This window comes from Scardinius erythrophthalmus (assembly GCF_964197995.2).
Source record: "Scardinius erythrophthalmus genome assembly, chromosome: 5".
NCBI classification, from domain to species: domain Eukaryota; kingdom Metazoa; phylum Chordata; class Actinopteri; order Cypriniformes; family Leuciscidae; genus Scardinius; species Scardinius erythrophthalmus.
Window position 1 is genome coordinate 27636404 of NC_138225.1, and position 14137 is coordinate 27650540.

Consider the following 14137-nt stretch of genomic DNA (forward strand, 5'->3'; position numbering starts at 1 on the left):
ATTTTCAGGTCTACAGGAGGATTTTTATTCTTGTTCAAACTTGTATTTCAGCTTACTGAGATCCCTGCAAAGTACAAAATTTACTGTTAGTAATGTTATTAAAGTGATAGTTGTGAAATTGAAATAATTTCCTCAGCCTTGTGACGGTCCAAACCTGTTTGACTTTCTGTCTGTGGAACCCAAAAGCAGATCTCAGGCATAATGCAACCCCAGTCACCATTCAGTTTCACTGCATGAAACACAAGAAGAAAACAAATGTGTAAATCATTCATGAAACCATTCTTATGCACACTTGTCTAGTTCAATTCAATGCAACAATTTATGTAAAAATGGTTAAGCTCCAAAAATGTCCCAGAAAAGATCCTAAAAATAATCAATGAGTTCACAACTCATGTGTTATGGGTTGTGTTGCAAGTCTTCTGAAGCCTAATAGCTTTTTCCTTTTTTTTATTTATTTTTTTGTTGAAAAAGACTAAACTTGAAGTTATAATTCAGAGTTAAAATGTCTATAGCATTTTTTGTGAATCAAACCTGTGATATTATTTTTCTGAGTAACATGAATGAGATTTGAGATCATGAGAAAATATTTTCAGAGAGTAACTGATTAAAAAACACAAGTACACAGTCAAACAATACAATTGCACACAGAGAAAGTTCATAGTAATAAAGTACAGCATGTGGTGCAGGTAACTTACTGTAATTCAATGTTGCCACTGAAATGTTCAGATTATTTTAGAAATGTAATGGTTGTTCTGGGGAAACAAAAGAACAAAGCTGATTATTCACAACATAATATTTATTGACCAGTAAATGGCTTTAAAATGGTATTTGAGAGAATGAGGACACCTGTAGTAAAGTTAGGCTAAACAAAAACAGAGCAAACTATAACCTGTTTTTGTTATTCATAACAAACGCCAAGAATCAGAGAATTTTCTAAATTAGTTAGGCTATATCAGCAATTTGAAGACACAGTTGTACAAAATATGTTGAATTGAATGACTAAATCAATCTAAGACAATAAGTCAATCATTTCCATTTGTTCATTAGATCAACGTAAGTTAGTTAGCATCGCGGCTAAAACCAGATACTGTGCAATAAACGAGTGGTAAACACTGTAAAAACGTAGTAATGTATAATAAATTTAGTTTATATATATGTGTGTTTAAATATATAGTGAGTAGACTCTGTATATTTATTTGGCGAGTTTACAAACCTTGTAATGGAGAGCCGAACAAACGGCGGAAGCTTTGATGAGAGGAGCCGTTACTTTCAAACCGATGACGTCGATCAGCTGAGCTTTGTTGCGCGCGAGCAGTGCGAGCATCACTGAAGCGACGACAGCAGAGGAATAGGCTAGCAGCAGTTTCGTGACTGAATAAAACTTCTCTCCTCCTGCTTCTCCTATATAATATTATTATTATTTAGTGTTGTTGTTTAAGGTTTAAATGACTTAATAAAATAGGCCTATACTAAATATATGTAAGCTACCCAAGTGAAAAAGACTAGGTTACTGTTAAATGTATTAAAAATGCATTAAAGTATATTTTTATTGTAGGTCTACTAAAAACACACTCAAGTACATTTTTAATACATTTAATAGTACGTCTTTTTCACCTGGGTATGTATACTGAATCAAACTTAAGTAGCCTATAATAATTATAATAATAGGATAATAATAATAATAATAGAATAATAATCTAATTCTGGCCTCACTGAACCATTGGGTTCCTCCAGATGCTGGCTTTAACATAAGAGATCTTCCAGGAACCACTTAAATGTTAAAAGATCTTCCAATAACCCTTTTATCGCATTCAAGTTCCTCTATTTTCCCCCAAAGCACTTCAGGGTCTCATGGTAATGAAAAGGTGACTCCAGAACCTCTGAAGTAAATACAAAGTGCTTAAAGGATCCCATAAGTTCCAGCAAGAACCTCAAAGATTGTCAATGCTCCTCCAGTAACCCTACTATAGGAAAAAGAGCTTTGAGGCACCAAAATTACATTTTGAAGTTCCTTGAGTATCCAACAGGATACTTGAGGCTCCTTTAGTTTTTACAGTGTACAGGGGCTGGAGCTAAGATGCGAGGAAAGGATGTGAGGAAAGGAAACGGGGATGCACAAATAAGAAATAAGAAGCACCCCTAATGGTTAGTGAACCCCATTTGAGAATCCCTAAATACATGCTAAACTAAAATAATCAGATAAAAAAAAATTAAAAAATACTTTCTCTTTCATTTTCATCAGTGTGTGTCCTGTCCGTGGGGTCTCCAGTGTCATGGTTCTGACTCTGCTCTAGTGGGTCTCATTGGAGGGAACGGGCCCAGTAGAGACAGGTGCCTCTGCTTTTCATGTGCAGGTGGCCTGCTTTTCAACCGGCTGCCGCTGACTAATTACACAAACACAAACACATATGTACACACTGCTAAACCGCTTGCTTGACTGAAATGATCAACCAGAATTCCAAGCATTGCAGTTGACTGTGGTGAAAAGTATTTGAATAAATGTAATTAGTAACTGTACATAAGTATCTTTTTGTACATAAGTATCTACTTTGTTGGTTTACTGAGTTGCTATCAAGTATAATAGCAGCTTTCACTCTGTACTTGACTACATTTTTGAATAAGTATATGTACTCTTTACTCCAATACATTTGTGATAAGTAATGCAACATATTACATTTTGCATGGCACCTAACTTTTTCTGCAGCAGTTCATTTTTGCTACAAAAGAAGTGATAGCCATCTACAGGGCATTGACGGATTTTTGAAGGATATTGGTTTACTTATGCCCTTTTTGAGCACTTGTGTTTGCAGATGTTTAAGAGGCTGTTGTGTCCACCTTGACTTCTTGCAATATTGTGGTGTTGTTTTATTTCCATTTTAGAAAATAAACATGTGATTGCTCTCCTCATAAATCAACTGTTTCTTGTTTTCACTGACATGTCTCTTATTGGTGTTTGAGGACTAGAGCATCTTTGAGCCAACATTCAGTAAGAGTAAAATACTTAAGTTCTGTTAAAACCAGATACTACGACTCAAGTCATATTGGAATTGGTGACTTGTAAATTAATGGAGTCACTTTAGCTGTAAGGTATCTGTACTTTTACTCAAGTTAAGTATGGTTTTCAGGTACTCTTTACACAGAGTTGATAAGACGAGAGCTCCAAAGCGTGCAGTGATTTTAATAAAGGGGTTTTAGACAGATTCCATGTTGTGCCCTGAAGATGCTCCATATGGTCTCACAGCTGTAGGGTGCAGGATATCATGTCTCACGGCACACAGACTGACCCCCCTGCTGTAAAATCTCTTCAGTGACGAGTTCAAGAGGGTTAAAAAGATGAAAGGAAATTTTGAAGGCCTTCGCACCTGCATGTGACTGTAAAAACTCGTCATGTGGGAGATTATAGAGATAAACTCAGGCATACTTCTCTCTCCGGCTTTCTCTCTCTCATGTCCTGCTGAGATGCTTAATGATATTGCAAAGTGCCCGACACATACAACGGCAGTTCTTTTTCTCTTTCTATCTTACAATTGCGGATATGCCGTGTGCCAAACTGGCATTCGGATAGGCCCATAAAGCAGTGGTGACTGCAGTGCAGCAGAACCTGATTTATCGTCTCTAGCTTCTTTCAGGGTGAGGACAGGCCCATTAACAAATGAGCTTTAATTCACATTGGCAGTTCATCCCTGCTCAAACCCTGCTGCTCTCGTTCTCTATTCACTACTACTATAGAGATGCTGATGACACATACTCTGGCAATGAGTAAAGATAAGATTGTAGCTTTCACACAAATATTACTGAATGTAAGGGGCAAATGAAGCTGCTGGGCAGAGCTTCTTTGAGCTTTTCTGAGGCTTAGTGTTCACTGTCAGCTGTCATGTGTATTTTTGGCTTTGATCTTTTATATCTATGAATTTTGCCAGCTACGCTTTTTTATCTTCACTTTCATACCGATAAGCCACGAGTGAGCTGAGATGCAGGGTGTGTGTTTGTGTGTGAGAAAGAAGGGAGAAAACATTATTAATATTAATGAAGCCAAATACCCACATCCCGGTCCACACACTAAGATAAACATGCATACGGCACACTTCACATCTGTGCTGCATTTTAATTTATTTCAATAATTCAGAGACTCGCAGCCCACATCATCTGCAAGGTTACCACTGCATTAATGAATAATGTCAAAGGCATGCCACGGAGGAAATTATGGATATAGGTGCAGGCAATTGGTCATAATAGAGGAAAATACTTCTCCAAACTGTGGACACTTTATACCAAGGGATTTTCAAAGTTTTAATGGCAGGGACCCCCAAATAATACCCTTGCACGCGGTATACACAATATATTGTAGCACGCAATATATTTTAAATACATTTGGTGTTAGGTAAATGAAATAATTGGCCTATGTATTGCCATTGAACAAATAAAATATTATTAAAATATAGAAAATATTGTATTAAGATTTACAGAATTGTGCCTTTACACAACCAGAGAGCAATAACATGGAGAAACTCCCTAGAAGAATACACCCCCTTTCTATATTATTGTATTAAGTAAGTATTGAATCGCTTGAGAATAGATATTGTCAATAAATTGACAAAGTATTTAAAAGTTTTAAAGACATGGATATTGGTGAAATAGACAGTCGGAAATTACAGACATCATTTCATTTTTGATGGAGTCAGATTAATGATGAATTACTGACCCATTCCAGACAGTGTTCCTATTTGCCACCAGCTCCTCAACAGTCAGAATTTCAAGTACACTAGCCCTGGAGAGAATGATTATCCCTTCTTTTCTCATACTCACTACCTCTTTGTTGGCTTGATCTAAAAGCTCTAGGCTTTGACAGTTTCAAACAACTGGGGAAATAGAAAGAGCTCTGCTAGACCTGTCAGGTCGCAGGTGATTACATGGCTGTTATTTGGAACCGTTCTGAGCAGAGCTTTTTGGACTCTGTGGGACACTCTGGAGACAGTGGTATCCCAGTTCAGCAATTATTACATACTGATTCTGCTTCTGTATTTATATATATATTTATACCATGGTCTGGGTGAATACTCGATTCTGATTGGCTGCAGGGTGTCCATTAAAAGGTGATAATGTACACCTAGGAAAGGCGTCCCGTCAATTTGCCTGATGACAGTTCTAAATGATTGCGCTGGCTCAAACTCACTGATCAATTGCTGCGGTCGGGTCGCTGTGGCCACATTGCTTGGCAACGCCTGTATACGGGAGATATTAAATAGTGCGCTCGACTTAATAAATAAAAACCCTCACGATTTTTACTCTAAAACACATTAAAGTATTATTAATTGATTAAATATTTCTTTCTTTCGTAAGTGACCATGGTATAAGCGGGTTAATGCCCTTCGAGGTGTCCATTGTCAGGTATTAATGGACTTCGGCGGAGGCAACTTATGGTGACTGAAGAGGTTCACGCCTCGCCGTCATTCATTAATACCTGATAATGAACACCTCGTCGGGCATTAACCCTTACATATATACACTAAACAAAATTATAAACGCAACACTTTTGTTTTTGCCCCCATTTTTCATGAGCCTGAACTCAAAGATCTAAGACTTTTTCGATGTACACAAAAGGCCTATTTCTCTCAAATATTGTTCACAAATCTGTCTAAATCGGTGTTAGTGAGCACTTCTCCTTTGTTGAGATAATCCATCCACCTCACAGGTGTGGCATATCAAGATGCTGATTAGACAGCATGATTATTGCACAGGTGTGCCTTAGGCTGGCCACAATAAAAGGCCACTCTAAAATGAGCAAATGGGGCCAAAAACAAAAGTGTGGCGTTTATAATTTTGTTCAGTGTATAACCCATCTGGTGTGTTTGCTGCCAAAAAGTTATTTTTTTAGTTTCATCTGACCACAGAACCCTGTGCCATTTAAAGTTCCAGTTTTGTCTCCCAACCAACATGTGGTGATGTAGGGGTTGTTTGATATCGTTTGTATTTTTTAGGATTTCTGACCCAAGACTCAGCTAATCTCTGCAATTCTCCATCTGTGATCCTTGAAAAGTCTTTGGCCACTCAAACGTTCCTCCTCATAGTGCATTAAGACAATATAGACACGTCTTCTTCCAGGCAGATTCGCAACTTTTCCTGTTGATTGGAACTTCTTAATTATTGCTCTGATGGTGGAAATGGGAATTTTCAATGCTTTAGCTATTTTCTTACAGCCACTTTCTATTTTCTGAAGCTCAACAATATTTTTCTGCACATTAGAACTATATTATTTGGTTTTACTCATTGTGATGGATGATTAAGGGAATTTGGCCTTTGTGTTTCCTCATTTCATGGTGTGCTTAAAAACGTAAATATGAATAGGAATTCAGAGATATTTTGCTCATTAAAAATTTCTGGACGTGCCAATTATTGTGGCCATTTTCAATTGTTTTACTTCAATGAAAGGTAAGATTTTTGCAAAATTTTGACAATTTGCTCATATTTACTAAGGGTGCCAATAATTCTGACCGTGTGCGTGTGTACAGATGTAGCTCCATTGTGCGGAACAACTGGCCCCACAAGGAAAATAAAACCTGAGATCATCTACACTCTGGGGACCAGCCAGCGATCCCCCTGAGGGAAATGGATTAATGCAAATACTAAATTATGCTTTTATGAAAATGTAAAAGCTGCAAAAAGGTTTCTGTGAAGAATAGGTTTTGGGGAATGGTTAGGGGATAGAAAATACCATTGGAAAATTCCATACATTGGAAGTATGGATCAAAATACCACAGCAAGTCTAGAAGAAAGACTAAAACAAACGTGTGTGTGTGTGTGTGTGTGTGTGTGTGTGTGTGTGTGTATGCGTGGTACTGGTAAACCTTACATTTGTGGAGCCCAAATGTCCCCACAAGAATAGTAATACCAGACCTTTTTCATTTTGTGGGGAAATGTATTGGTCCCCATGAGGAAAACAGCTTATAAATCATACTAACTGTTAAAACATTTCTGTGAGAGTTCTGTTTAGGGTTAGGGGATGGAATACACAATTTATACACTATAGTGTGTGTATATGACCCCAGAAGCCATACTATGGCTTGTGTGTGGAATAAACAGAAAGTTATAAATTTGGTGATAATATTGCTTGACATCTTTCATATTATGGAAACAGTAGCTTAGACATTCAGCTATAAATAACCTCTTAAACAGTTTCGTTCTACTCTTCATAACTGTCAGAGCCATAATAAAGAGTCCTTGGTTAACAGGTAATATTTTAAGTTAATAGATTCTACTTACTGTAACAGGTCTATGCGATTGCTATATCTAATGTCACTCAACAATCTATAATTAGACAAACACAAAATATTACTGAAAACAATAACCTAACATCCCCCTAGTATGTGTCATTGGGCCATGCTCCCTCTGTGGTCCTCTGTTATGGCTTGAGCTTTTCTAACTCTGTGTTTCTGCACTGCTGGCCTCACTCTGATCAGATCCAATCCATCTCCGCTGCTCACTTAGACAGAAAGGGATTTGCCTAGCGTGCTAATGCAGCCTGTGCTCCTTAAAGACCATGGGCGCGCCGCAACCCCTCCCTCTGCAGCTGCTCCTGCGTGACGTCTAAAGATTGAAGAGCCATGAGCCACTCTACGAATTACAGATTAACAGGAGGGGAAGTAGATGTGATGCTGACCTACTTCTGTCCCATCTCTGGCTCAGAAAAGCAGGATGAGATTTGATGGGGGACAGCGAGAAGTTTTCTTCCATTTGATGGTCAATCTGATGTGGTCAAGTGATTACTGCACATTTCCTTTTCTTAAAAACCAGAGGGAAAGATACTGTACAGTACTGTCTGCTGCCATGAGATCAGATGATCCAGTGACACATCCAAACACATCATAAGGATAAAAGGACTATTTACTTTCCTCAGACCCTGGGTGAGATGGATTAGAAAACAAATTAGGAAACTTTGACTTTTTAAAGCGACGGTCCAATTCCTACATCTTGTGGCCTTGATGCAATGTTGATCCTGTAAACCTCCACAATTAGTGCTGTGATAGTGAAATGAACTAACCTGAACTTGTGTCTGTATGGAATGTGTTGAAGCGCAGGCCTGACCTCGTTGAAGTTCAACTCTCATTGAAGATGACTCGAAGTTATTACAATGATTTTCACTTTAACTTTCATGAAGGATTAATCTCTCAGGAAATCAAAAAACAGTCACTGGATGCTCTTTCATATTATGTAACAGGGATTATTATTAGAACACGTGGGCTTGTTTGTATGTTGATATGCTGGTGACATATGAATGCAAATCTGGTTGCGGGTTCTAGTTGACTGTACAAAAATAGGTTTTTAACTGCTGTTTTGACAGGTAGACAGGTTGGGCTGGCATTAGTTAACATAGACAAGAGACACAGACACAGACACAGTCCCTGTATTCAGTGCACCGGCTGTTACTTTGTGTTGATTTGTTTGTCAGGCTTCCTGCTTATGGTTATGAATAAGATATGCCAAACCAATAGAATAATTCACGCTGTCACTGACAACACTCTTTTTTTTAATGACCTATAGTTCTGCTGAATTGTTTTGGGAATTGTTATATGCAAACTTCTAGAAAAACTGGTAATATTATATTCTGAATTGCTTTCATTTTTATATTTTCAGTTTTCATTTAAATTTTAGAAATTGTGTTATGCATTTATGGCATTTGTATTAGTTAATGTTACTTTTATTTCTGTTTAGCTTTGATTTCTTTTTACTTCAGTTTAAGTATTTTAGCACTTCAGCATTGTAGCCTTTCTATCTGATATTTTTATTTTATTTTTATTTCAGCATTATTTCAATTAACGAAAACCTTTTTTTTTTTTTCAGTTAATAACAACACTGGTTGAGACATTGAGAAGATCAGACTTAAAGGAACACTCCACCGTTTTTTGAAATAGGGCTTATTCACCTTCTTTCCTATAGATAGGTGGGCAAATGCATTTTTGTCTCAGTGCATGCATTGTTTTAGTTTGACAGGGTCGGCGCTAGCTTAGCTTAGCATAATGAATGGAATCCTTTGTTGCCAGCTAGCATGTCCTGAGTAAAAGTGATATAAAAAATGAACAAAACCCACCTAATTACTTCTTTTGGCCAGCGTATTCACAACAAGTACAAATAGCGATGCAGATTAACACTAGGCGATTTCCTATGCAGATATTGACTTGGGACTATATTAGGGGGAAGCACAGGCGAAGCACAGGCGAAGCACTGCTACTTGGGCGCAGAGATATCCCGCCCAAGTAGCAGTGCTTCGCCTGTGCTTCCCCCTAATATAGTCCTTAATATATGTCAATATCTGCCTAGGAAATCGCCTAGTGTTAATGTGCATCGCTATTTGTACTTGTTGTGAATACGCAGGCCACAAGAAGTAATTAGGTGGGTTTTGTTAATTTTTTATATCACTTTTACGCAGGACATGCTAGCTGGCAACAAAGGATTCCATTCATTATGCTAAGCTAAGCTAGCGCCGACCCTGTCAAACTAAAACAATGCATGCACTGAGACAAAAATGCATTTGCCCACCTATCTAAATGTAGGAAAGAAAGTGAATAAGCCCTATTTCAAAAAACGGTGGAGTGTTCCTTTAACTAGCAAATACAGTGAAAATTCACCAATAAATTAATGAATACAGACCTATACAGTCAGCATGTTCCTTGCGCCCGGTCCCTGTGTTCCAGTCCCCATGCATGGATGTATGACACCACATCAAGTTTTTATTTTATTTTTTAAATGCTGATTCATACTTCCAGACTGAGGGATTATTTTGGCTCAACTCTGTTCTTCAGCTGCTGTTGACTTAGAAACCAAGGCATACTGTAAGCTGTGTTCAACCAAACCATACCAAAAGCAGCACTTAATACTTTACAATGTGTGCATAATTATTAGGCCAGACGATATTCTGATCATATTTTTTTCCAAGCACATTTTACCAATTCCAAATCACATCAATCTTAATAACCACTATTCATTTTGTATATAATCATTTATAAGTGATATAATTCTTAGCGAGGACTGGAAGTAAAAAAAAGGCCACATATTCAGATGTGCATTATAAGCAGGTTTTCTGTTGCAGGTAAAATGTGTCAAAAAGATTTAACTCACACTGAAAAGTTAAAAATAATAAAGTGTCCACAAGCAGGATACAAGAGTCATCCTTATAGTAAATAATAAAAAAAAATCTGTCAATTCCATACAAGGTTGTCATTTAAAGTTGCGATATGTAATTCTGAGCTGTCATAGATTTGTCCTATCATCTGTCAGGTTGTTTTTAATCTGCACTTGATCCTTTTCTCAAATGGAACAGAACTCATCTCCACTTCACAATCCATGCCAAGTATCCATGCCATGCATCACCTGCACTGTTGTAAAGAATTGCTGAGGTCTTACGCAGGCAACTATAAAGAAAGGTTTCCAATGTTACATAGCATCATTGTGCTTCAAAGTTTGACTACTTTTACTGACTGATTAGCAAAAGCAGTTTTGTAACATGTCATATACTGTACTGTAAGTGTTCAGTGATATTATAGCGTTGTACTGCTGTAACACTGCACAGTTCTGTTGAGTTAGCACAAAAACTACATGCCAGCAGAAAGCAACGTAATGGGCTGCTAAATATGGCAGTAAAGGTATTATGTGTTATGTAAACAACAGTTTAACAGAGTTACATGAACCCAATGTTTAGCTCTGAAAAAAAAAAGCCTACTGGAATTTTATGTAAAAGCACATTGTATGCGACAGCTTTAAGAAGGCAATAATGCCTCATTCTATGTTAAACATCAACAAAACAAAGCAGAACAACAGAAAGGCATCGGAACATCTGATTTTGGATACGCCACAAATTTGCACTGAATAAACATTATACTTGAATGAAAACAGATGTCTCAGAAAAGGCTTTGCATTTAATTAAGGCAGACATTTGGGGACAGAAAATATGAATAATTATTTCAAAAAATATATAATGTTTGTAAAATTAAGCTTGTTGTTGAGTGGTGGCAAATTATTCCCAGAGGAACAGATGGATAAGCTGCCATCGGAGAATTACAGTGCAGGGTAAATTGATTAGCTTTATTTAAAAAAGAGATGAAGTTTCACATCACAACAGTCAGACAGATGGATGGATGTCTTTGTGGAAATATTGCTTTGGTCACGCTTATAATTTTGGAATATGTTCAGGAATTGATTGGTTTTCAATGGAATCTATTATTAATGGATAATTTAAATTGAATGGATAATTTATAATTTATTCAGACTCTCCTCCTTTGTAATGGTTTATAAAAAAAAAAAAAAAAAAGTGTGTTCTCTCACATTAATGATTTGTGCATGTGTGCATGAGCATGTATAATGTGATATTTGGTTTTACAATTATTTGATAATGAGAATGACTGACTGTTAGTTGCTAGGTTACTGTTCCATTCTGTAATTGGCCACTTTGATTGAAATTCCATTAAAAACAAAAGAAGCCCTTCTCTGTTGCTGCCTCCCAATGTTTTGTTTGGGATTGCGTTGATTTGCGGGGACTAAAACGGCTCAGAAAAACAGACCGTTTCTCTCCTCTCTTCTGTTTCATCTCTCAAAGATTTCACTCTATTTTTGCACTACTGTCATCTGTGGCAATGCACAAATATACATTGTAAAATTCATCTTTGAAGTGCAGGCAAATTTTGCTGCCTCTATAATAATGACTTATTGGTAAAACAAAAAACTGTCTATAAAAACTGCAAACACTTGCAAATCATTCGGAAACTGGCAGTGATTTAGCTGTTGTGGTCTGGTGTCTCATGCTTTCACGTCCTATCGGAATTATCGTAAATGTGTCTAGTTAAAAAAACGGAATATGAACGCCCTCTCAAGTCAAAAATTGAATAGCAGCTAATCACGACTCAGAAGTGGGAAGTAACTTACTAGGACATTTCCGATAACACGTGAGGGCAGCATAAGGTCTGGCTTGGACGGTTTTCTTAGTCATTTTTGCCATCAAAGTAAACAAAGTTTCGTCTCCCTCTAGTGGTACTTTGCCATCCTGTTTCATGTGTAAGTTTCATACTGTAGGTGAAAACAAGCTGTCTTAAATCATCAATTTGAAACCATTCAATAGCCTTTCCTCAAATTACAGTGAGCTATTCTTAAAATCTATATGCTGTTTGACAATATCTGACATAGTAACATTATGTTTATAACATGTTTATTCATATTGAATGGTAAGCCCTTGAGAAAATGTGAGAAAATGAAAGAAGAAAATTGTGGGAAAATGGTATTTTGGTGAACAAAAATACCGCCTTTAATGTAAAGAAATGCGCACAGCAGGGTGTCTATAAGCTTGTTTCTATAAGCTTGCCTTAGAATAAAAAAGGTAATTGAGACTTTTTAACCCTTTCACTCATAGTGGTCACTACAGTGGACAGCTATTAAAAATGCATTTTCTTGAATTTGCACAGGTTTTTATGGCAAAGTTGCACATCAGCCTCTTCATTGGACCCTGGTGCATCATCCTATAAATTGCAACCAAGTGGCAAGCCTTTGTGTTTCGATTTTTCCCCCTCCAAACCAAGATGGCCAAGGGTCAGTCAGACATGCCAAGTTGCTCCAGAATATCCACCCATTCCTTCTACCCTAGGAGACTCTTGTAGGTAAAAAAAAATATTGCAGCATCAAGCAATATCTAATGAGTCATATCACAGTAAAATTTTCCAAGTTTTGATTTTAGATTGAGAGAAAACTGTGATTAATCACATGTCCACTGTAGTGGACGTCATGCATCAACTGCTATATTTCAGCTACAATTCATGCATGTTATTGTAATGCGTTTTTTTACTCATAACATCAAAAAGTAATCTGATTACGTAATGCATGTTACTTGTTATGCGTTTCTTTACTCATAGCATCAAAAAGCAATTTGATTACGTAATGTGCGTTATTGTAATGCGTTTCTTTACTCATAACATCAAAAAGTAATCTGATTACGTAATGCATGTTACTTGTAATGCGTTTCTTTACTTGTTACATCAAAAAAGTAATCTGAATGCGTTATGCATGTTACTTGTAATGCATTACCCCCAACACTGATCATTTCAGATGAGATTGAAAAAAACGTATCGCTAGGTTTTCTCAGAGGAGGGCTATGATAGAAATGTGCATGTCCATCTTGAACATAATCAGAATTATCAGCTAATAAGGGTAAATATCCATACTCTGGTGCACTGGAGGGAGCATCTGAGTGGTTTCCACAGTTGTACCTTGACAGACTGTAGAAAATTCTGATGGAATCACGTCCTCATGTTCTGATGTCAAAGATACGCGAAGTGCAACTTGTATGAAGTTGTATGAAGCCTTTGCAATATTTTGCATTTATATTTTTTGTATATATTTTATAGTTTTCACATGATTTGATATAATTGTATTGATTAGTTTGTTAAATTCACATACTTTATCTGTTTGATTATTGCCTTATATTTAATACAGTATATCTTCAGTTTAAACCATAACCGCATGCTGTCCACTCAAGTGGACATCTGAAGATCTCTTTGAAAAATTTGTAAAAAAATAAACTAAAAATCAAATCTTGTTTTTCATGCCCTAAGAGCAGTAAAAACACATAGGAAAAAAATCTTGACTGAGGTTATCATAATTCATGCATGAAAGGGTTAATCTCACAATTCTGACTTTTTTCTTGCAATTGCGAGTTTACATCTCGCAATTCCTACTTTTTATCTCAGAATTGTGAGATATAAAGTCAAAATTGCAAGATATAAACTAAATGCTGAGAAAAAAGTCGGACTTCTGAGAAAAAAAAGAGTCAGAATTGCGAGATGTTGTGAGATAAAATGATCTTTTTAAAAATGTTTTATTCTGTGGGGGAAAGCTTCCATAATATTGCGTCACTACAATACCGTACTTATTAATATTCCCTTTACATAAATATTTAATCATGTAATGAATAATAAATAATAAATAAAAAACTTACAGGCTTAATATAATGTATATACCTGTGTGAAACAGAGCTGGGGCCCTATACCATGATGGTAGTTGAACAAACTCAGGGTTGCAGGATTGAATAATCAGGAGGGATTGTCAAGGACAAAACCAAACCAGGCTTTGTTGGTACCATGACGCTGATCATCAACTTTCT